The sequence below is a fragment of the Nerophis ophidion genome, linkage group LG27 (genome assembly GCF_033978795.1).
Source record: "Nerophis ophidion isolate RoL-2023_Sa linkage group LG27, RoL_Noph_v1.0, whole genome shotgun sequence".
In the NCBI taxonomy this organism is placed as follows: Eukaryota; Metazoa; Chordata; class Actinopteri; order Syngnathiformes; family Syngnathidae; genus Nerophis; species Nerophis ophidion.
This window is the reverse complement of record NC_084637.1, coordinates 17628168-17643955: the sequence shown is the minus strand read 5'-3', so window position 1 is coordinate 17643955 and position 15788 is coordinate 17628168. Positions and strand designations below refer to the sequence as shown.

Sequence of the window (15788 nt, the reverse complement as noted above, 5' to 3'; positions counted from 1 at the left end):
CCTTGCTTATTGTCTGATTAATAGATGTCATCAGTGTTTGAACCTGACATCTTCTTGGTCCTTCAAGCCGGATTCCAACACGTCTGACGATTACAGCCGGGTGAGTAAAATCAGAAAACCATGGCACCCATATCTCCCATTTGAGGAGCTTATTTTCTTCACCCCGGGCTGGGATCGGACGACTGACGGGAAACTGAGGACAAGAGGAAGGAACGCAGATTTCATTAAGTACGATTTGAATTACAAAGGAAAAATAGCATGTGACTGAGGGTTACAACGCATAGAAAAAGAAAAAAGCGATGCATAGAAAAAAGCGTGTAAGCGAAGGTTACGACGCATAGAAAAAAGCGTGTAACCGAGGGTTACGACGCATGGGAAAAGGTGTGTAACTAAGGGTTACGACACATAGACAAAGGGTGTGACTAAGGGTTACGACGCAAAAACAAACCCTGTGAATCCTAGGCTCTAACAGGTAAAAAGGCCTAAGAATCAGAAAGAAGAATGAAAATTCTGTAAGATTCAATATTGAAAATAAGCCAAATTAGGGACCACGGAGTCCACGTAAAAACCGACAATTCTCAAACAGAAAAGGCCATAGGACGACTGAGTCCGCAGTACCTAAAAAATAGAGTAGAAGGTGTGTGAAAGGTGTGAACGTGACAGTGTGTGGGAGTGATTGCCACTAAGCTATCAATCCATATTAAAATTGTGACAAGTAAATAGGTCGTTGGTAGAGCGGCTGTGCCAGCAACTTCAGGGTAGCAGGTTCGAGAGGGCTTCACGGTGGTAGAGGGATTAGTGCGTCTGCCTCACAATACGAAGGTCCTGCAGTCCTGGGTTCAAATCCAGGCTCGGGATCTTTCTGTGTGGAGTTTGCATGTCCTTCCCGTGAATGCTTGGGTTCCCTCCGGGTACTCCGGCTTCCTCCCACTTCCAAAGACATGCACCTGGGGATAGGTTGATTGGCAACACTAAATTGGCCCTAGTGTGTGAATGTGAGTGTGAATGTTGTTTGTCTATCTGTGTTGGCCCTGCGATGAGGTGGGGACTTGTCCAGGGTGTACCCCGCCTTCCGCCCGATTGTAGCTGAGATAGGTGCCGGCGCCCCCCGCGACCCCAAAATGGGGGTAGTAAATGGATGGATGGATGGACAAGTAAATAGTGGGTTATTGTGGAAGCATTATTCAAGACCCCTCCACTGTGGAACAATCTCAAGTAGAATCGAAGTGTACCACAATAATAAATTAAAACCACTATCTTAAAACAAAGACAAAAGTAATCATTATAAGGCGGCCCTGTAGGGGACGACGGATTATTCCAAATTCTCAAAATGGAAAGAGGGACACAAAGAAACGCAGATCTGATGTGGTCTATTACAATCTATTTCAACCAAAATAGAAGACAACAACAACAGGAGCGGTTACACCCTACTGCTTGTTGGCAAAGAAGGACATTTTGCAAGAAACTGTCCTGAGGAAAAAAAAAAAATAATAATAACAAAGTAACTCAGCATGACTGTTAAAAGACGACACCAATTAGTCATGTTGTCAGCGTATGCCATTGGTGGTAAGATCGCTGCAAAATTGTTTGTTTGTTTGTTAGTGAGTGTTTAAGTGTGTATCTTTCCAGGTACAAATTGTGTAAAAACCACAGATGTCATGTCTGATCATTATTTTGTGTGACTGTGCTGGCCTGAGCATCCCCGCTCTCGTTGGTTCTAGAAGCTAAGCAGTGTCTGGCCTGGTTAGTACTTGGATGGGAGAGGGCTTAGGAATACAAGGTGCTGTTTGACCTTTGGACTCTTTAAGTTCCTTTTTTTTCTCACTCTGTTTTGTCACCATGACGACCAATCAGTTCACCTGTCATGTCTCACACCTGCTTTCAATCACCACATCTCTATTTAAGCTTGTCATTTTATGTTGGTCGTCCTGGTGTCATTGTGTTTCTGTTCATGCTTTGTCCATGCCCGTTTTTTCATGCCAAAGTCCTTGCTACTCTTGTCCAACCATAGTAAGTGTTATTTGCATTATGTTCATAGTTTGTTAAAGTGTTAGTTTTGTCTCTTTTCCCAAGTTGTGCCTCCGCAGCGAGTGCTTTTTGTTTGTACCTTTTTTTAGTTAAAATTAAATCATGTTTTTACCTGAACGCCATGTTTTGAGTAGTCTGTCTGCCTTCCTGGGAGAACGACCCGGCAGCAAGCTGCGACCCCCCCAACCTGACAGAATGACGCCAGCATTCAGTTCCCCCGCGACAGACATTAAGGTAATAGACCAAGAATTTTTTTTTTTCCTGTTAATTTTGTCTACCAGCCGGCACCAAAGGACTTTTTTGCCAGAATCATACACTTCCAGAAATTTTTTTTCACAGAAACGCTCACCTGGACTGTCCTTTCCCCCCAAGACTCAAGCCCTGCCCCAGTCACAAAAGGTTTCCTTTTATCCGCCCACACAACCCCAGGTGGGGGATAAAGAAGTATTTGGACAATTTAAAGGGGAGGATTCTGCCCTCCTCCTCACCGTCCTCCCCCCACCCCAAAAGACTGTTCCATGTCACGGTAGGAGTGTCTGGGAGCCACTCCTTGAGGGGGGTGGGGGGGGGGGGGGGGGCTGGGAGATTGTGGGTTGGTTCTGCCCGGTGCGGTTCCAAGCCACAGCGACCATCACGTCCCCCACCTCCAGTTTTTCGGCCGGTTAAGCCGCAGCTTCCAGCGAGGCCACCTCGTCCAGCTCGAAGATCAAGTCCAGCTCCAAGACCAAGTCCACGTCCAGCTCCAAGACCAAGTCCACGTCCAGCTCCAAGACCAAGTCCACGTCCAGCTCCAAGACCAAGTCCACGTCCAGCTCCAAGACCAAGTCCACGTCCAGCTCCAAGACCAAGCGCCGCCAGTGGCAGCTCCACGTCGCCAAGCGCCGCCAGTGGCAGCTCCACGTCGCCAAGCGCCGCCAGTGGCAGCTCCACGTCGCCAAGCGCCGCCAGTGGCAGCTCCACGTCGCCAAGCGCCGCCAGTGGCAGCTCCACGTCGCCAAGCGCCGCCAGTGGCAGCTCCACGTCGCCAAGCGCCGCCAGTGGCAGCTCCACGTCGCCCGCCAGGCCCAAGTCCACGCCAAGCGCCAATGCTGTCGCCACGCCGAGCTTCATCGCCTGCCACGATGACGACGCGTCCGCCTCCTTGTCGTCCATGGATGTAGCTGCTACGTGGGCGTCCACCACGCCAGGGATGCTGACATCCTTGTCGGTTACGGTTGTGGTCACTACGTGGTTGTCCGCCACGCCTGCCTAGTCGGCCACAGTTGTGGTCTCAACATGGTCGTCCGCCACGCCAAGGGGGTTGGCCATGGATATGGCCGTTCCCGGGTCGCCCACCTCGGCCCTCCACGCGTATCTCTCCTGACTGAAGCAGTAAGACCAAGCTTGGTCCTCATTTGGAATGCTTTGGAAAACTTGTGGAAATCAGGCCAAAACATTAGTTTTGGAGTTCTTTACGCTAGGAATGTGATCAAAAAGAACACAACCAGGTGGAGATACTGTCCACTATACTATTGAGGACTGCGCTATCCTGCGTTTTCTAAACAACAACAGACGATCGAGGCGTATCTCTGCCACGCCACAACCACAGCGGTGCCATGTCATACGTTTGCTGTCTCATAATGCCGATAAATTGATTCTCTAAACCTTATGAAGGAAGGTAGTGTGGCCGAGTGGTCTAAGGCGCGGGACTTAGGCTCCAGTCTCTCAGGAGGCGTGGGTTCAAATCCCACCACTGCCATTTCTATTCCTGTAATGCACTTGTATCTTTCCTGACTAAAACAGTAAGACCAAACTTGGTTCTCATTTGAAAAACTTGTGGAAATCAGGCCAAAACATTAGTTTTGGAGTTCTTTACGTTAGGAATGTGATCAAAAAGAACACAACCAGGGCAGGGGTGAGGATGTGTGCAGCAGTCCAAATACAACACAAAATGAGTGACAGTGTAAATATGCCGTGTTCTATCAACCTATGTCATTTTGTACGTATGCAGATTACAAAGGCTTTTGGTCTGACTTTTCCCACACAGTTTTAAGGATGAAGGATCAATTATTCAATAAAGCAAAGGAAAGTTTTGTTTCATTGACTTGGTATGGCTAAAAGGTGGACATGTATGTTTTTGTCAACCTGTCGTTTGAAGATCTGCGCCCCTACCTTAGACACTCAAGTCAGTTGTATTTTTTCCTGTATTCGGATCACACCACAGTGATAACATGTATCGCTGGTCGGCACGGAGCGACTTGCAGAGGGAAATAGCCTTTCTGGTGACATTGTGTGGAAACTCCAACGTCACCCTACACCAAGGAGCCTAAAATAGAGGACATGAGAAAAGAACCTCTGTTCGCTCCTGTTAGAGTTGTATACTTTTTCCACGTCCATATTCCTGCAGCAGTTCCCTAAGACACAAAAGTTCTCGCTCAAAGACTCCAACCAATGACCTTTGCAGACCACATTTCAGACTTTGTAAAACTGACATGGTATGGGTGCTTCGTGCATCCGTCAAAAAAGCAGCCAGGAGGAAAGTGTCTAGGTTGATTGTCAGCTCCCTGGTGGTCTAGTGGCTAGGATTCGGCGCTCTCATCGCTGCGGCCCGGGTTCGTTTCCCGGTCAGGGAAGCGCTGTTTAACCAGTCTGGGAGCAGTCAAATTGTGATTTATGTCCAAAATTCTCATGTTAATGCTCATTGGATGCAAATCATTAACATTGACATTTTCAAAAAAGGTAACCGGGAATTTGTTCAACTGTTCTTCAGCGTGGAAGTCTGACCATATGGGTGTTCTTATGATGTCGTGAAACCAAAGAGTGTAAGTGGAACCGAGCAGAAATCTATCACATAAAACACGCAAGATAGCAGAGGATAGCGTCGATCTATCGACCTCTGGGTTAGGGGACCAGCACGCTCCCGCTGCGCCACTCTGCTAACTCTATTTGCAGTCCTAGCTTTATGAAGGGGTGGATTGAAATACCACCGCTTATGTTTTCCTGGTGAGAAACTTGTTTGTTTCCTGAGACAAAAAGGATTTGTCCTTGTCAATTACTACTAAGGTACCCCAAAGAGGAGGTGTTTGTTTCTTCCACAGAACTGGACTTCCAACAGTAGAGGTACCGACACTGTGGACTTAAAAAGATTAAATGCCGACAAATTTGTCAGCAAAAATACGTTCAAATCTAATCTTCGGATCACACCACAATGATAGCATGTATCGCTGGTCGGCACGGAGCGACTTGCAGGAGGGAAATGGCCTGTCTGGTGACATTGTGTGGAAACTCCAACCTCACCCTCAACGCGGACTACACCAAGGAGTCAATAGAGGACATGAGAAAAGTTTCCTAAGACACAAAAGTTCCCGCTCAAAGATTTCAACCAATGACCTTTGCAAACTACATTTCAGACTTTGTACAACAGATGTGGTATGGGTGCTTTGTGCATCCGTCAAGAAAGCAGTCAGGAGGCAAGTTACTCTGTAGGTGATCAGCTCCCTGATGGTGTAGTTGCTAAGATTTGGCGCTCTCACTGCCATGGCCCGGGTTCAATTCCTGGTCAGGAAAGCACTGTCTAACCACTCTGGGAGCAGTCAATCTGTAATTTAAGTCCACAATTCACATGTTTATGCTCATTGGATGCAAATCATTAACATTGACATTTTCAAAAATGGTAACCGGAAATTTGTTCAACTGTTCTTCAGCATGGAAGTCTGAACAATGGGTGTTCTTATCATGTCGTGAAACCGAAGAGTTTAAGTGGAACTTAGCGGATATCTTTCACATAAAACATGCAAGCTTGCAGAGGATAGTTTCAATCTATCGACCTCTGGGTTATGGGCCCAGCACGCTTAGACTTAGACTTAGACACATTTTAATGATCCCAAGGGGAATTGTTCAACACAGTAGCTTAGTTACAATGATGGAAAGTGTAAGGATGGAAAGGACAATGCAGGTATAAATAGACTAGGTATAGCAATGTAAAATATAACATATCTGCGAATATATACAATATATACTAAATATGAGTACAGTGTATTATATATACAGATATAATATGTTAAAACACATATACAATATATACCAATTGCTATATACACTATCACAGTATATTTGGCAGCCCCATCATAAAAAAGAGAGTAAGTCCAGCAGAAAATAGAATATAGACATTAAAAACAAAAAAAGAAGTAGCTGACATAGAAGGTGTCAGGTAATAGACAGATATTATCTGTTGCTGTATGGGGAGTGATTATACAGCTGTATGGAGTGTGGAATGAAGGAGTTCTTGAATCGCACAGTGCGGGAAGGAAGCTGAAGAAGCCTGTTGGAGTATGAACTCCGCTGTCCCTCAATTTTCTGGTGGAGTGGGTGGGCAGGATTGTCCATGATGGCCAGCAGTTTGTCCAATGTCCTCCTGTCCCTCACTGATACAAACACCTCCAACTGCGAGCCAATAGTTTGGCCGGCTTTCCGGATGAGTTTATCCATCCGGATGAGTTTATCCATCCGGTTTGAGTCTCTTTTGCTGGTGCTGCTCCCCCAACAAACCACAGCGAAGTGCAGGGCACTGGCCACAACAGACTGATAGAAGATCTCCAACAGCTTGCTGCACACATTAAAGGACCTATGCTTCCTCAGGAAAGAGTCTGCTCATTACCTTCTTGTAAACAGCATTGCAGTTGTCCTTCCAGTCCAGTCTGCTGTTCAAAAGAAACTCCCAGGTACTTATATTTCCCTACCACTGCCACCTCCCGGCCCTGGATCTTGATGGGCTCCACCGGGGTCATACTCTTCCTGAAGTCGATGAACAGCTCCTTGGTCTTGTCCACGTTAAGGACCAGATGGTTCGCCTGAGACCACTCCACAAAGTCAGCAATCAGTGTCCTATACTCCAATTCCTGTCCCTCTCTGACACATCCGACCACAGCAGTCGTCAGAATATTTCTGCAGGTGGCAGAACCTGGAATTGTACTGGAAGTCTGAGGTGTACAGGGTGAACAAGAAAGGAGACAGGACAGTCCCCTGTGGAGCACCTACACCACTGACCACAGTATCTGACAGGGAGCTCCCCAGTCCCACAAACTGGGGCCTGTCAGACAAGTAATCAGTGAATCAGGAGAAAATGGATGAACTGACACCCATCCTGAGCAACTTGTCACTCATCAGAATTGGCTGAATAGTGTTAAAGGCACTGGAGAAGTCAAAGAACATGATCCTCACAGTTCCCTTCCCACCATCCAGGTGAGAGTGAGCACGATGCAGCAGGTAGATAACAGCATCATCCACTCCTACATGTGGCTTATATGCAAACTGTAGAGGATCCAGGGAAGGAACCACCAGGGGTCTCAGCTGTTCCAGTAGAAGTCTTTCGAGGACCTTCATGACCTGGGACGACAGGGCAACAGGTCTGAAGTCGTTCAAGCCCGATGGGATGGGCTTCTTGGGCACCGGCACTATGCAGGATGTTTTCCATAGCACTGGTATCCGTTCTAGCTTCAGACTCAGGTTGAAGATGAAATGGAGGATCACAGTCAGCTGAGCAGCACATGTGAAGACAGGAGTAGTGGGGGAGTGGGTCAGTAAGGGGTGCATTGCTAAATCTGTTGAAGAACAAATTCAGCTCGTTAGCTCTGTACTAACAATGACTGCACTGGCTTCCATTTTTTAAATAACAAGCAATGATCCACGCTTATCCCTGCAACGCCACAACCAAAGCGGTGCCATGTCATACGTTTGCCGTCTCATAATGGCGATAAATTGATTCTCTAAAACTCCTATATGACGGTTGTGTGGCTGAGTGGTCTAAGGTGCTGGATTTAGGCTCTAATCTCTCAGGAGACATGGGTTCAAAATCCCACCATTGCCATTTCTATTCTTGCAACAAGTTTGTATCTTTCCTGACCAAAGCAATAAGACCAAGGTTTGTCCTCATTAGGAATGCTTTGGAAAACTTGTGGAAATCAGTCTATTGCGGCCCACTGGAGTAATGACACAAGATTCAGAGAGCTTTGACTGGTGCAACTTTAATTCTCTCCTCACAATTTTGACACCGTGAAAACTATGAAGATGGACAAAATACAAATGCCCTCGTACCATATTTCCACAAACAAAGCATAAATCATGTTTACATTTTTAAACTTATGAACACATCTTTTTTAGTAAATAAAAAATGACATTTTCTCAATTGTTTTAAATGAAATGAACCACTTGTTTTAAATAAATAAACTATTAGTCTCCTCCTACCTCCTTCCGCTTCCAAGGGCGCTAAATTTGCTCAGCTTGTTAGCCTAGCTTCCACACACAGCTCGTAGTGACTCTGCTTAAATGTGACACATAAACAACACAAACAAGAGGCACAATAAAATAACTTCTCACAAATATTTACACAGAACATGACAAATATAACTTTGTCAGCATGTTTTACCAGTCCTGGAGTAACGTGAGTATGCTGTTGATGTCAGATGGAACGGCATCAGAAAGTAAAGCAACAGCAATAAAGGAAGTAACGGAATAAGACTGGGCTCTTCAAAAAAAAGGCACAAAAAATCGTAAAGTGACAGAACTGCATTTTTCTCAAGAACAAAATTTGCTGCCATTTACACTCCCACCAAATCCTTTTACAAGGAATGCACGAAACACACAAAGAGCAAATGAACACGTCACCTTTGCTCCTGATGGGTGCTGGTTAGTGCCTTTAATGGCAGCTCCCTCCATCAGTGTGTAAATGTCTGTGTGAACGGGTAAATGTGGATGTAGTGTTAAAGCGCTTTGAGTACCTTGAAGGTAGAAAAGCGCTGTGCAAGTACAACCCATTTATCATTAATTATTTATTTATAGCATTAAATATCAATGGGGGTACTATCACAGACAGTCTGGACATAAGTAATCATTTTAATGAACATTCCATCCAGTCTGTACAAACCCTGAATAAAAAGTCCCTCAAAATCAGTGCAAATAATTTCCATTTATTCAGGATGGACTAAGTTTAGAATTAACAAATGAAACAAAGGTAAACAAAATCCTCCCTGTATTATCAAACTCATGATCTCGAGATGGTCTGGACACTTTCTTCCTAAAAACGTATAAAGATAGTCTTACTGCTCCTATAACAACATTAATAAATAAATCAATAACAGAAAACACTTTCCCGACCACGTTGAAAATTTAGTATCATCCCAATCCATAAAGCAGGAAATAAACAAGACATCAACAAGTACAGACCAATTAGCCTTCTCCCTGTTAGATCAAAAGGAATAGAAAAATATAAGTTATTACAAATGGCTTTGGAGCAGGAGAGGCTACGCCGGATAGCCGAACCTCAGATTCAGGAGGAACAGTGTGGTTTTCGTCCTGGTCGTGGAACTGTGGACCAGCTCTATACTCTCGGCAGGGTTCTTGAGGGTGCATGGGAGTTTGCCTAACCAGTCTACATGTGCTTTGTGGATTTGGAGAAGGCATTCGACCGTGTCCCTCGGGAAGTCCTGTGGGGAGTGCTCAGAGAGTATGGGGTACCGGACTGTCTTATTGTGGCGGTCCGCTCCCTGTCAGAGCTTGGTCCACATTGCAGTAAGTAAGTCGAACACATTTACAGTGAGGGTTGAACTCCACCAAGGCTGTCCTTTGTCACCCATTCTGTTCATAACGTTTATGGACAGAATTTCTAGGCGCAGTCAAGGCGTTGAGGGGTTCCGGTTTGGTGGCCGCGGGATTAGGTCTCTGATTTTTGCAGATGACGTGGTCCTGTTGGCGTCATCTGGCCGGGATCTTCAGCTCTCACTGGATCGGTTCGCAGCCGAGTGTGAAGCGACCGGAATGAGAATCAGCACCTCCAAGTCCGAGTCCATGGTTCTCACCCGGAAATGGGTGGAGTGCCATCTCTGGGTTGGAGAGGAGACCCTGCTCCAAGTGGAGGAGTTCAAGTACCTAGGAGTCTTGTTCACGAGTGGGGGAAGAGTGGATCGTGAGATCGACAGGCGGATCGGTGCGGCGTCTTCAGTAATGCGGACGTTGTACCGATCCGTTGTGGTGGAGAAGGAGCTAAGCCGGAAGGCAAAGCTCTCAATTTACCGGGTCGATCTACGTTCCCATCTTTACCTATGGTCATGAGCTTTGGGTCATAACCGAAAGGATAAGATCACGGGTACAAGCGGCCAAAATGAGTTTCCTCCGCCGTGTGGCGGGGCTCTCCCTTAGAGATAGGGTGAGAAGCTCTGCCATCCGGGAGGAATTCAAAGTAAAGCCGCTGTTCCTCCACATCGAGAGGAGCCAGATGATGTCGTTCGGGCATCTGGTCATTCTACTTCCAGAATTTCTTCAATCATTTCTTTTTCTTCATCTTCTTGTTTAACATAAATGTTATCATCATCATCATCATCATCATCTTCATCATCGTCGTAATATTCATCCTCAACATAAACTTCATCATGGTAGATTTTACCAATAAAGTAACCTTCATTCTCAACGTAAATTTCTTCAACATAAACTTCTTCATATTCTTCTTTACCGTAATCTTCATTAACATAAACTTCTTCAACATAAATTCCTTCCCTGTTCAATTCTTCTTCCGGGGGGCACTCATCCTCCTTTTTGGCCGACAGCTCGCCCTGATGGTCGGCTGTCTCCAACAGCGCTTCCAGCCTCTGAGTCTCCCGGCGCTTCTCCTCGAGCAGCCTTGTATAACTTGCCACGAGAGCCCAGATGACGTCATCATCCTCCGCTTTCACTGGTGTCTTCTTGTTGGGCGCCAATGTGACGGACTCCCAGCCGTCCTCGTGTGGGTTGCGAGGACACTTGACACACGACGCGTCGTAGCAGGTTTGATTTACTTTTATTGGTTCGCACAACCTTTCTTCGGGCCAGTCGGCGCGCCTATTTCTAGTGCGCCGGTCCTGCTTCCTGGGCGCGCTGCACCTTTCGGAGCTCGCCTGCTGCATCGGTGGCGGGGACTCATCTTGCCGTGCTCGGTTGTCGTGCTTGTGGTCGGGTTGCCGTGGTTTCCTTCTCTCTCTCCCGATCGTGCCCTCTTTGCCTCTGTTAAAGTCCAGGAGCAAATGCGCAGATTGTGAGCAGGTGTGTGTCCTACACACCTGACTCCGATTGTCGTCCTGCCGCTCCGCGTGCGTCACACCTCTCCTCGCCGCTGCATGCCCCGCCTCCTGGCCTCCATTCTGGTCCAGAACGCCACTGTCCGCCCGCTGTCGGCCCGTCGGCTGCGTCTTTCCACAGTGTTATAAAATATCAAATTACTATTGCAAAAGCAAACATTGACCTCAAACATGACCTGTCCTTCGCCTCTGCTTTTGCTGCGCTTGACTATCAGGTGCTTTTTCTTTTTTTGGATTTTTCTGAAAGTGCTACTACTACTACTACTACGTCTACTACTACTACCACTACTACTATTGCTACTACAACTAACACTGTCCCTTTTTCAGGGACAGAGGTAGGAGGAGGTGAAATTGGACTGTGTCAGGTGTGAGAGCGTCAAGGTTTTTATTTAATTAATTACGGCGGAAGCAACCCCAATCTCAAAGGAGGATGCCTTTGTAAATGATCTAACACCCAGACATGGTTTCTCCAATAAGATTAGGTTAAACAATGGCAACCATTTAAAAAGAAAAACTCATTAAGCTTTGGTCGAAAAGGCTCTCGGACTAGAAAATAGGGTCATCCTCAGTCCCAAGGTAATGATGAAAAAGATGAACCAGAACATCAAAACAAATTGTCTAAAATTTGTGCACAGACCAAATTGAATTTGATTGATAAGTTGCCATTAGCGTTAATGATCATTTAAATATCCCTGAATACAACTGTTTTTGTACTTTTGAAATTTTCACCCTGTGAGCTACATACAGATCGGCCCTTCTCAGGACATTAGTGTCAACGGAAGGAGGAATCAGCGCGAGACCAAAAAGGTAATTATAAAATGAAAAAGATGCAAAAATTGTGTGTCAGTTCCTCTGTGCAGATTCGAGGGTGACAGGCCGCCACTCCAGATTCCCTTCCACCCACCGAGAGGGTCAGAGTTAAAGTCGGATCTCAGACCTGTTCCCGAGACCTGACTGGGAGGAACTTCAGAGAAGAGAAAACACCTTGCCAATGATGACGAGAACGACTAAGGTGTCCATCGGACCTCCAGCAGCTGTGGAAGGAGTTGTCGGGAGTACCAAACGGCGAGGAGGCCTTGAAGCAAGCCGAGGGCCGGGATTTCAGTACCAACAACTCACACTCCCCCTCAGCCTTCCCCATCGCGGCCAGAGCGCACATGCCAATGCACAGTCTGCCCAATGGACAGAGCCACACACCCCAAAGAGAGAAAGAGCCGGACTGTTTGAGTGGATCTCCTTCTCCACCAAGGCAGCCAAGGGCCCAACAAGGTGTCGGCAGGCCACCTGCCGTAAGCACCACCAAGTAATCTACACGTGCACTAATCGAACATGGACTCATACGAAATTCAGTTTTGTTCAAAATCATTTGGTAATCAATCATATTGGTAACTACATTCATTGCGGGTGCCGGAGAAAGAATTCTGCAACAACCATAGAGTCATAAGTCTATATTAATTTTTAAACAGATTTTGTTTAATTGATCATTAATGTGAAATACATCTGAATAAGCATATATATATATATATATATATATTACAATAAACGGTCCAAAAGAGTCCATGCCGCTGTACATCAAAGGTGCTGAGGCTTCAAGACGTTCTTTAGGGAGTTCAGCCATCCGCTGACTCTCTGTTGGCCGTCGAAGCTTCCTGCAAAGCACACAGGTGCTTATCAACTTAGCAACTGTCACGGTTTGGTATTACAAGTGTGGCGAGGAACCCAAGGATGCAGACACACGAAAGGTGAGTAAAACAGTCTTTACTCAGTAGAATGTACTTACAACTAAGGGTGCTCCAAAAAGGAGATAACTAAGGACGACGAAGCAAGAAGGTAAACTCAAAAAGGGCTTCGTGGCAAAAACAACAAAAGTTATCCAATCTAAACTAAAACTTGGGCTGGAGTGTGCAAGACGTGCAACTACAAACTAAGACACAGGCTGGATGGCACCAGGAACAAGCGTAGCAAAATGCAGGAGAGATCTCGGAGTGAAGCCACAGGGTTGAATCGCCAAGTGCCATCCAGCTGCCAAATTGCAGGTTAAATATCCTCAATCAAAATTAGAAACAGCTGTGCACGTCTCGCAGCTCCACCCACGAGAGAGACGGGAACTGCAGGGGAAAGAGAACTGGAGTGAGGTCACAAGGTCAACTGCACCAACAAAGGAAACTGAATACAAACCACTAGGTGGCAGCAGGTGGTGACAGTATCCCCCCCCTTAATCAACGGATGCCACCTGGCGGACCTCCTGGCTTCTCAGGAAATCTACGATAAAAATCAGTGATTAAGGATTTATCAAGTATAAGAGAACGAGATATCCACGAGCGATCCTCTGGCGAGTAACCCTTCCAGTCGATCAGAAACTGCACCCCCTTGCCTCGCCTCCTGGCGTCCAGAATGGTGTTGACAATGTAGGCCGGATGACCCTTCACCTGCAGAGGAGCTGGGGGGGACACTGAAGGGGGACTAAGGTCGCTTGACTCAACGGGCTTCAGGCGGGAGACATGGTAGACAGGGTATGACTTGAACGACTTAGGTACCTTGAGTCGAGCTGTGACAGGGGTGATCATCCGTTCCACCTCATATGGTCCTATGAATCTGGGTGCCAGTTTCCTTGACTCCCCTGGCAGCGTAACGTCTCTGGATGAGAGCCAAACCTTTTGGCCGGGTTTGTAGTCAGGGGCTGGTCTTCGGTGACGATTAGCCACGGTCTGGTTTCGTCTGGCAGTTTGAGACAAGGCGGCACGGGTATCACGCCAAACACGGTGCGCCCGGCGCAGGAAGGCATTCACGGAAGGAACTGCGGACTCAACCTCCCGAGAGGGAAATATAGGAAGTTGAAAACCATGCACAACATGAAAAGGAGACCGGCCAGTAGATGAACAAATGAGGGTGTTACGGGCATACTCCACCCAAGGGAGATAGGTGGACCACAATGCTGGATGTTGGTGACAGACACATCTCAAGGCCGCTCCTAAGTCCTGGTTGGCTCTTTCGGATTGTCCATTAGATTGCGGGTGGTATCCTGATGACATACTGACGGTCGCCCCCAACAGGTTGCAGAATGCTCTCCATGTAGCCGAAGAAAACTGAGGTCCTCTGTCAGATACCACATCCATTGGGATTCCGTGAAGACGAACCACGTGGGTGACCAGCAATTTTGCCGTTTCCAGGGAGGAGGGAAGTCTACGAAGGGGGATAAAATGTGTAAACTTAGAAAACCTATCAACAATGGTGAGGATAACAGAAAACCCCCTGGAAATGGGTAGACCTGTGACGAAGTCCAGAGCAATGTGCGACCATGGACGAGAGGGGATGGGAAGGGGCTGCAGCAACCCCGCCGGAGCCATATGGGATGGTTTGCTCCTGGCGCAGACCTGGCATGCGGCCACAAATCTCCTAGTGTCCCTTTGAACGGTTGGCCACCAAAATCGCTGAGTCAGTAGGAACTCAGTGCGTTTGGCCCCAGGGTGGCAGGCGATCTTGGAGGAGTGAGCCCAAGACAAGACTTCTGGACGGAGAGTCTTTGGTACAAAAAGGCGACCAGGGGGGCAACCAGCCGGAGTAGGAGAGTCCCTGGTAGCCTCCGACACCCGCTTCTCAATTTTCCACTGTACTGCACCAATGATCCGGGACTGGGGAATGATGGTCTCTGGGGGGGTGTCTTCTGTAGAGGGAGAGAACATCCTCGACAAGGCATCAGGTTTAACGTTGTGTGACCCTGGGCGAAAAGTGATGCAATAATCAAACCTTGTGAGGAATAGTGACCAACGGGCCTGGCGGGGATTGAGGCGTTGAGCAGAGCGAAGGTAGGCTAGGTTACGATGATCAGTGTATATGATGACAGGATGTTTGGCCCCCTCCAGCCAGTGCCTCCATTCTTGAAGAGCCAGGATGACTGCCAGCAGCTCTCGGTTCCCAATGTCATAGTTCCTTTCCGCTGGTGACAGGCGTTTGGAGAAGAAAGCGCAGGGGTGCAGCCTCTGATCGACAGTGGAACGCTGGGACAAAACAGCCCCTACACCGGTGTCAGAAGCATCTACCTCAACAAAAAATTGGAGATCAAGATTACAGTGAACTAATACAGGAGCAGAGGTGAAAAGGGATTTAAGGTGCCGAAAGGCTTGATCCGCCTCAGAGGACCACTCAAAAGGAACCTTGGAGGAAGTTAGTCTATTAAGCGGCTGCGCAATCTTACTAAAATTCCTAATAAAACGTCTGTAAAAGTTAGAGAACCCGGGGAACTGTTGCAACAGTTTTCTGGAAGTCGGAATTGGCCAGTCTACCACTGCTTGGAGCTTAGCTGGGTCTGGTTTAACCTGCCCCTTTTCTACAATCAGCCCCAAAAATGACACAGTGGGAGAATGAAACGTGCACTTTTGGGGCTTAACATACAATCGGTTCTCTAACAGTCTCTGCAAAACCAGATGAACATGTTGACGGTGTGTTTCGATGGAGCGTGAAAAGATAAGTATGTCATCTAAATAAACTACTACAAATCGACCTATCATGTTGCGGAGAACGTCGTTGATCAAACACTGAAAAACACCGGGAGCATTAGTGAGCCCAAACGGCATGACGCAATATTCAAAGTGGCCTAATGGGGTGTTAAAAGCAGTCTTCCATTCGTCGCCCTGACGAATGCGCACAAGGTGATACGCGTTGCGTAGGTCCAGCTTG

At 47.1% G+C, this 15788-nt stretch overlaps 2 non-coding genes across 2 annotated transcripts; both read left to right on the top strand.

Moving 5' to 3' along the window:
- Positions 1 to 3684: 3684 nt before the first annotated feature.
- On the top strand, positions 3685 to 3766 carry trnal-uag (transfer RNA leucine (anticodon UAG)). The gene has a single exon. It is a non-coding gene; the product is annotated as a tRNA-Leu (tRNA).
- An 802-nt stretch (positions 3767 to 4568) lies between these two features.
- Positions 4569 to 4640, top strand: trnae-cuc (transfer RNA glutamic acid (anticodon CUC)). The gene has a single exon. It is a non-coding gene; the product is annotated as a tRNA-Glu (tRNA).
- Positions 4641 to 15788: the final 11148 nt, after the last annotated feature.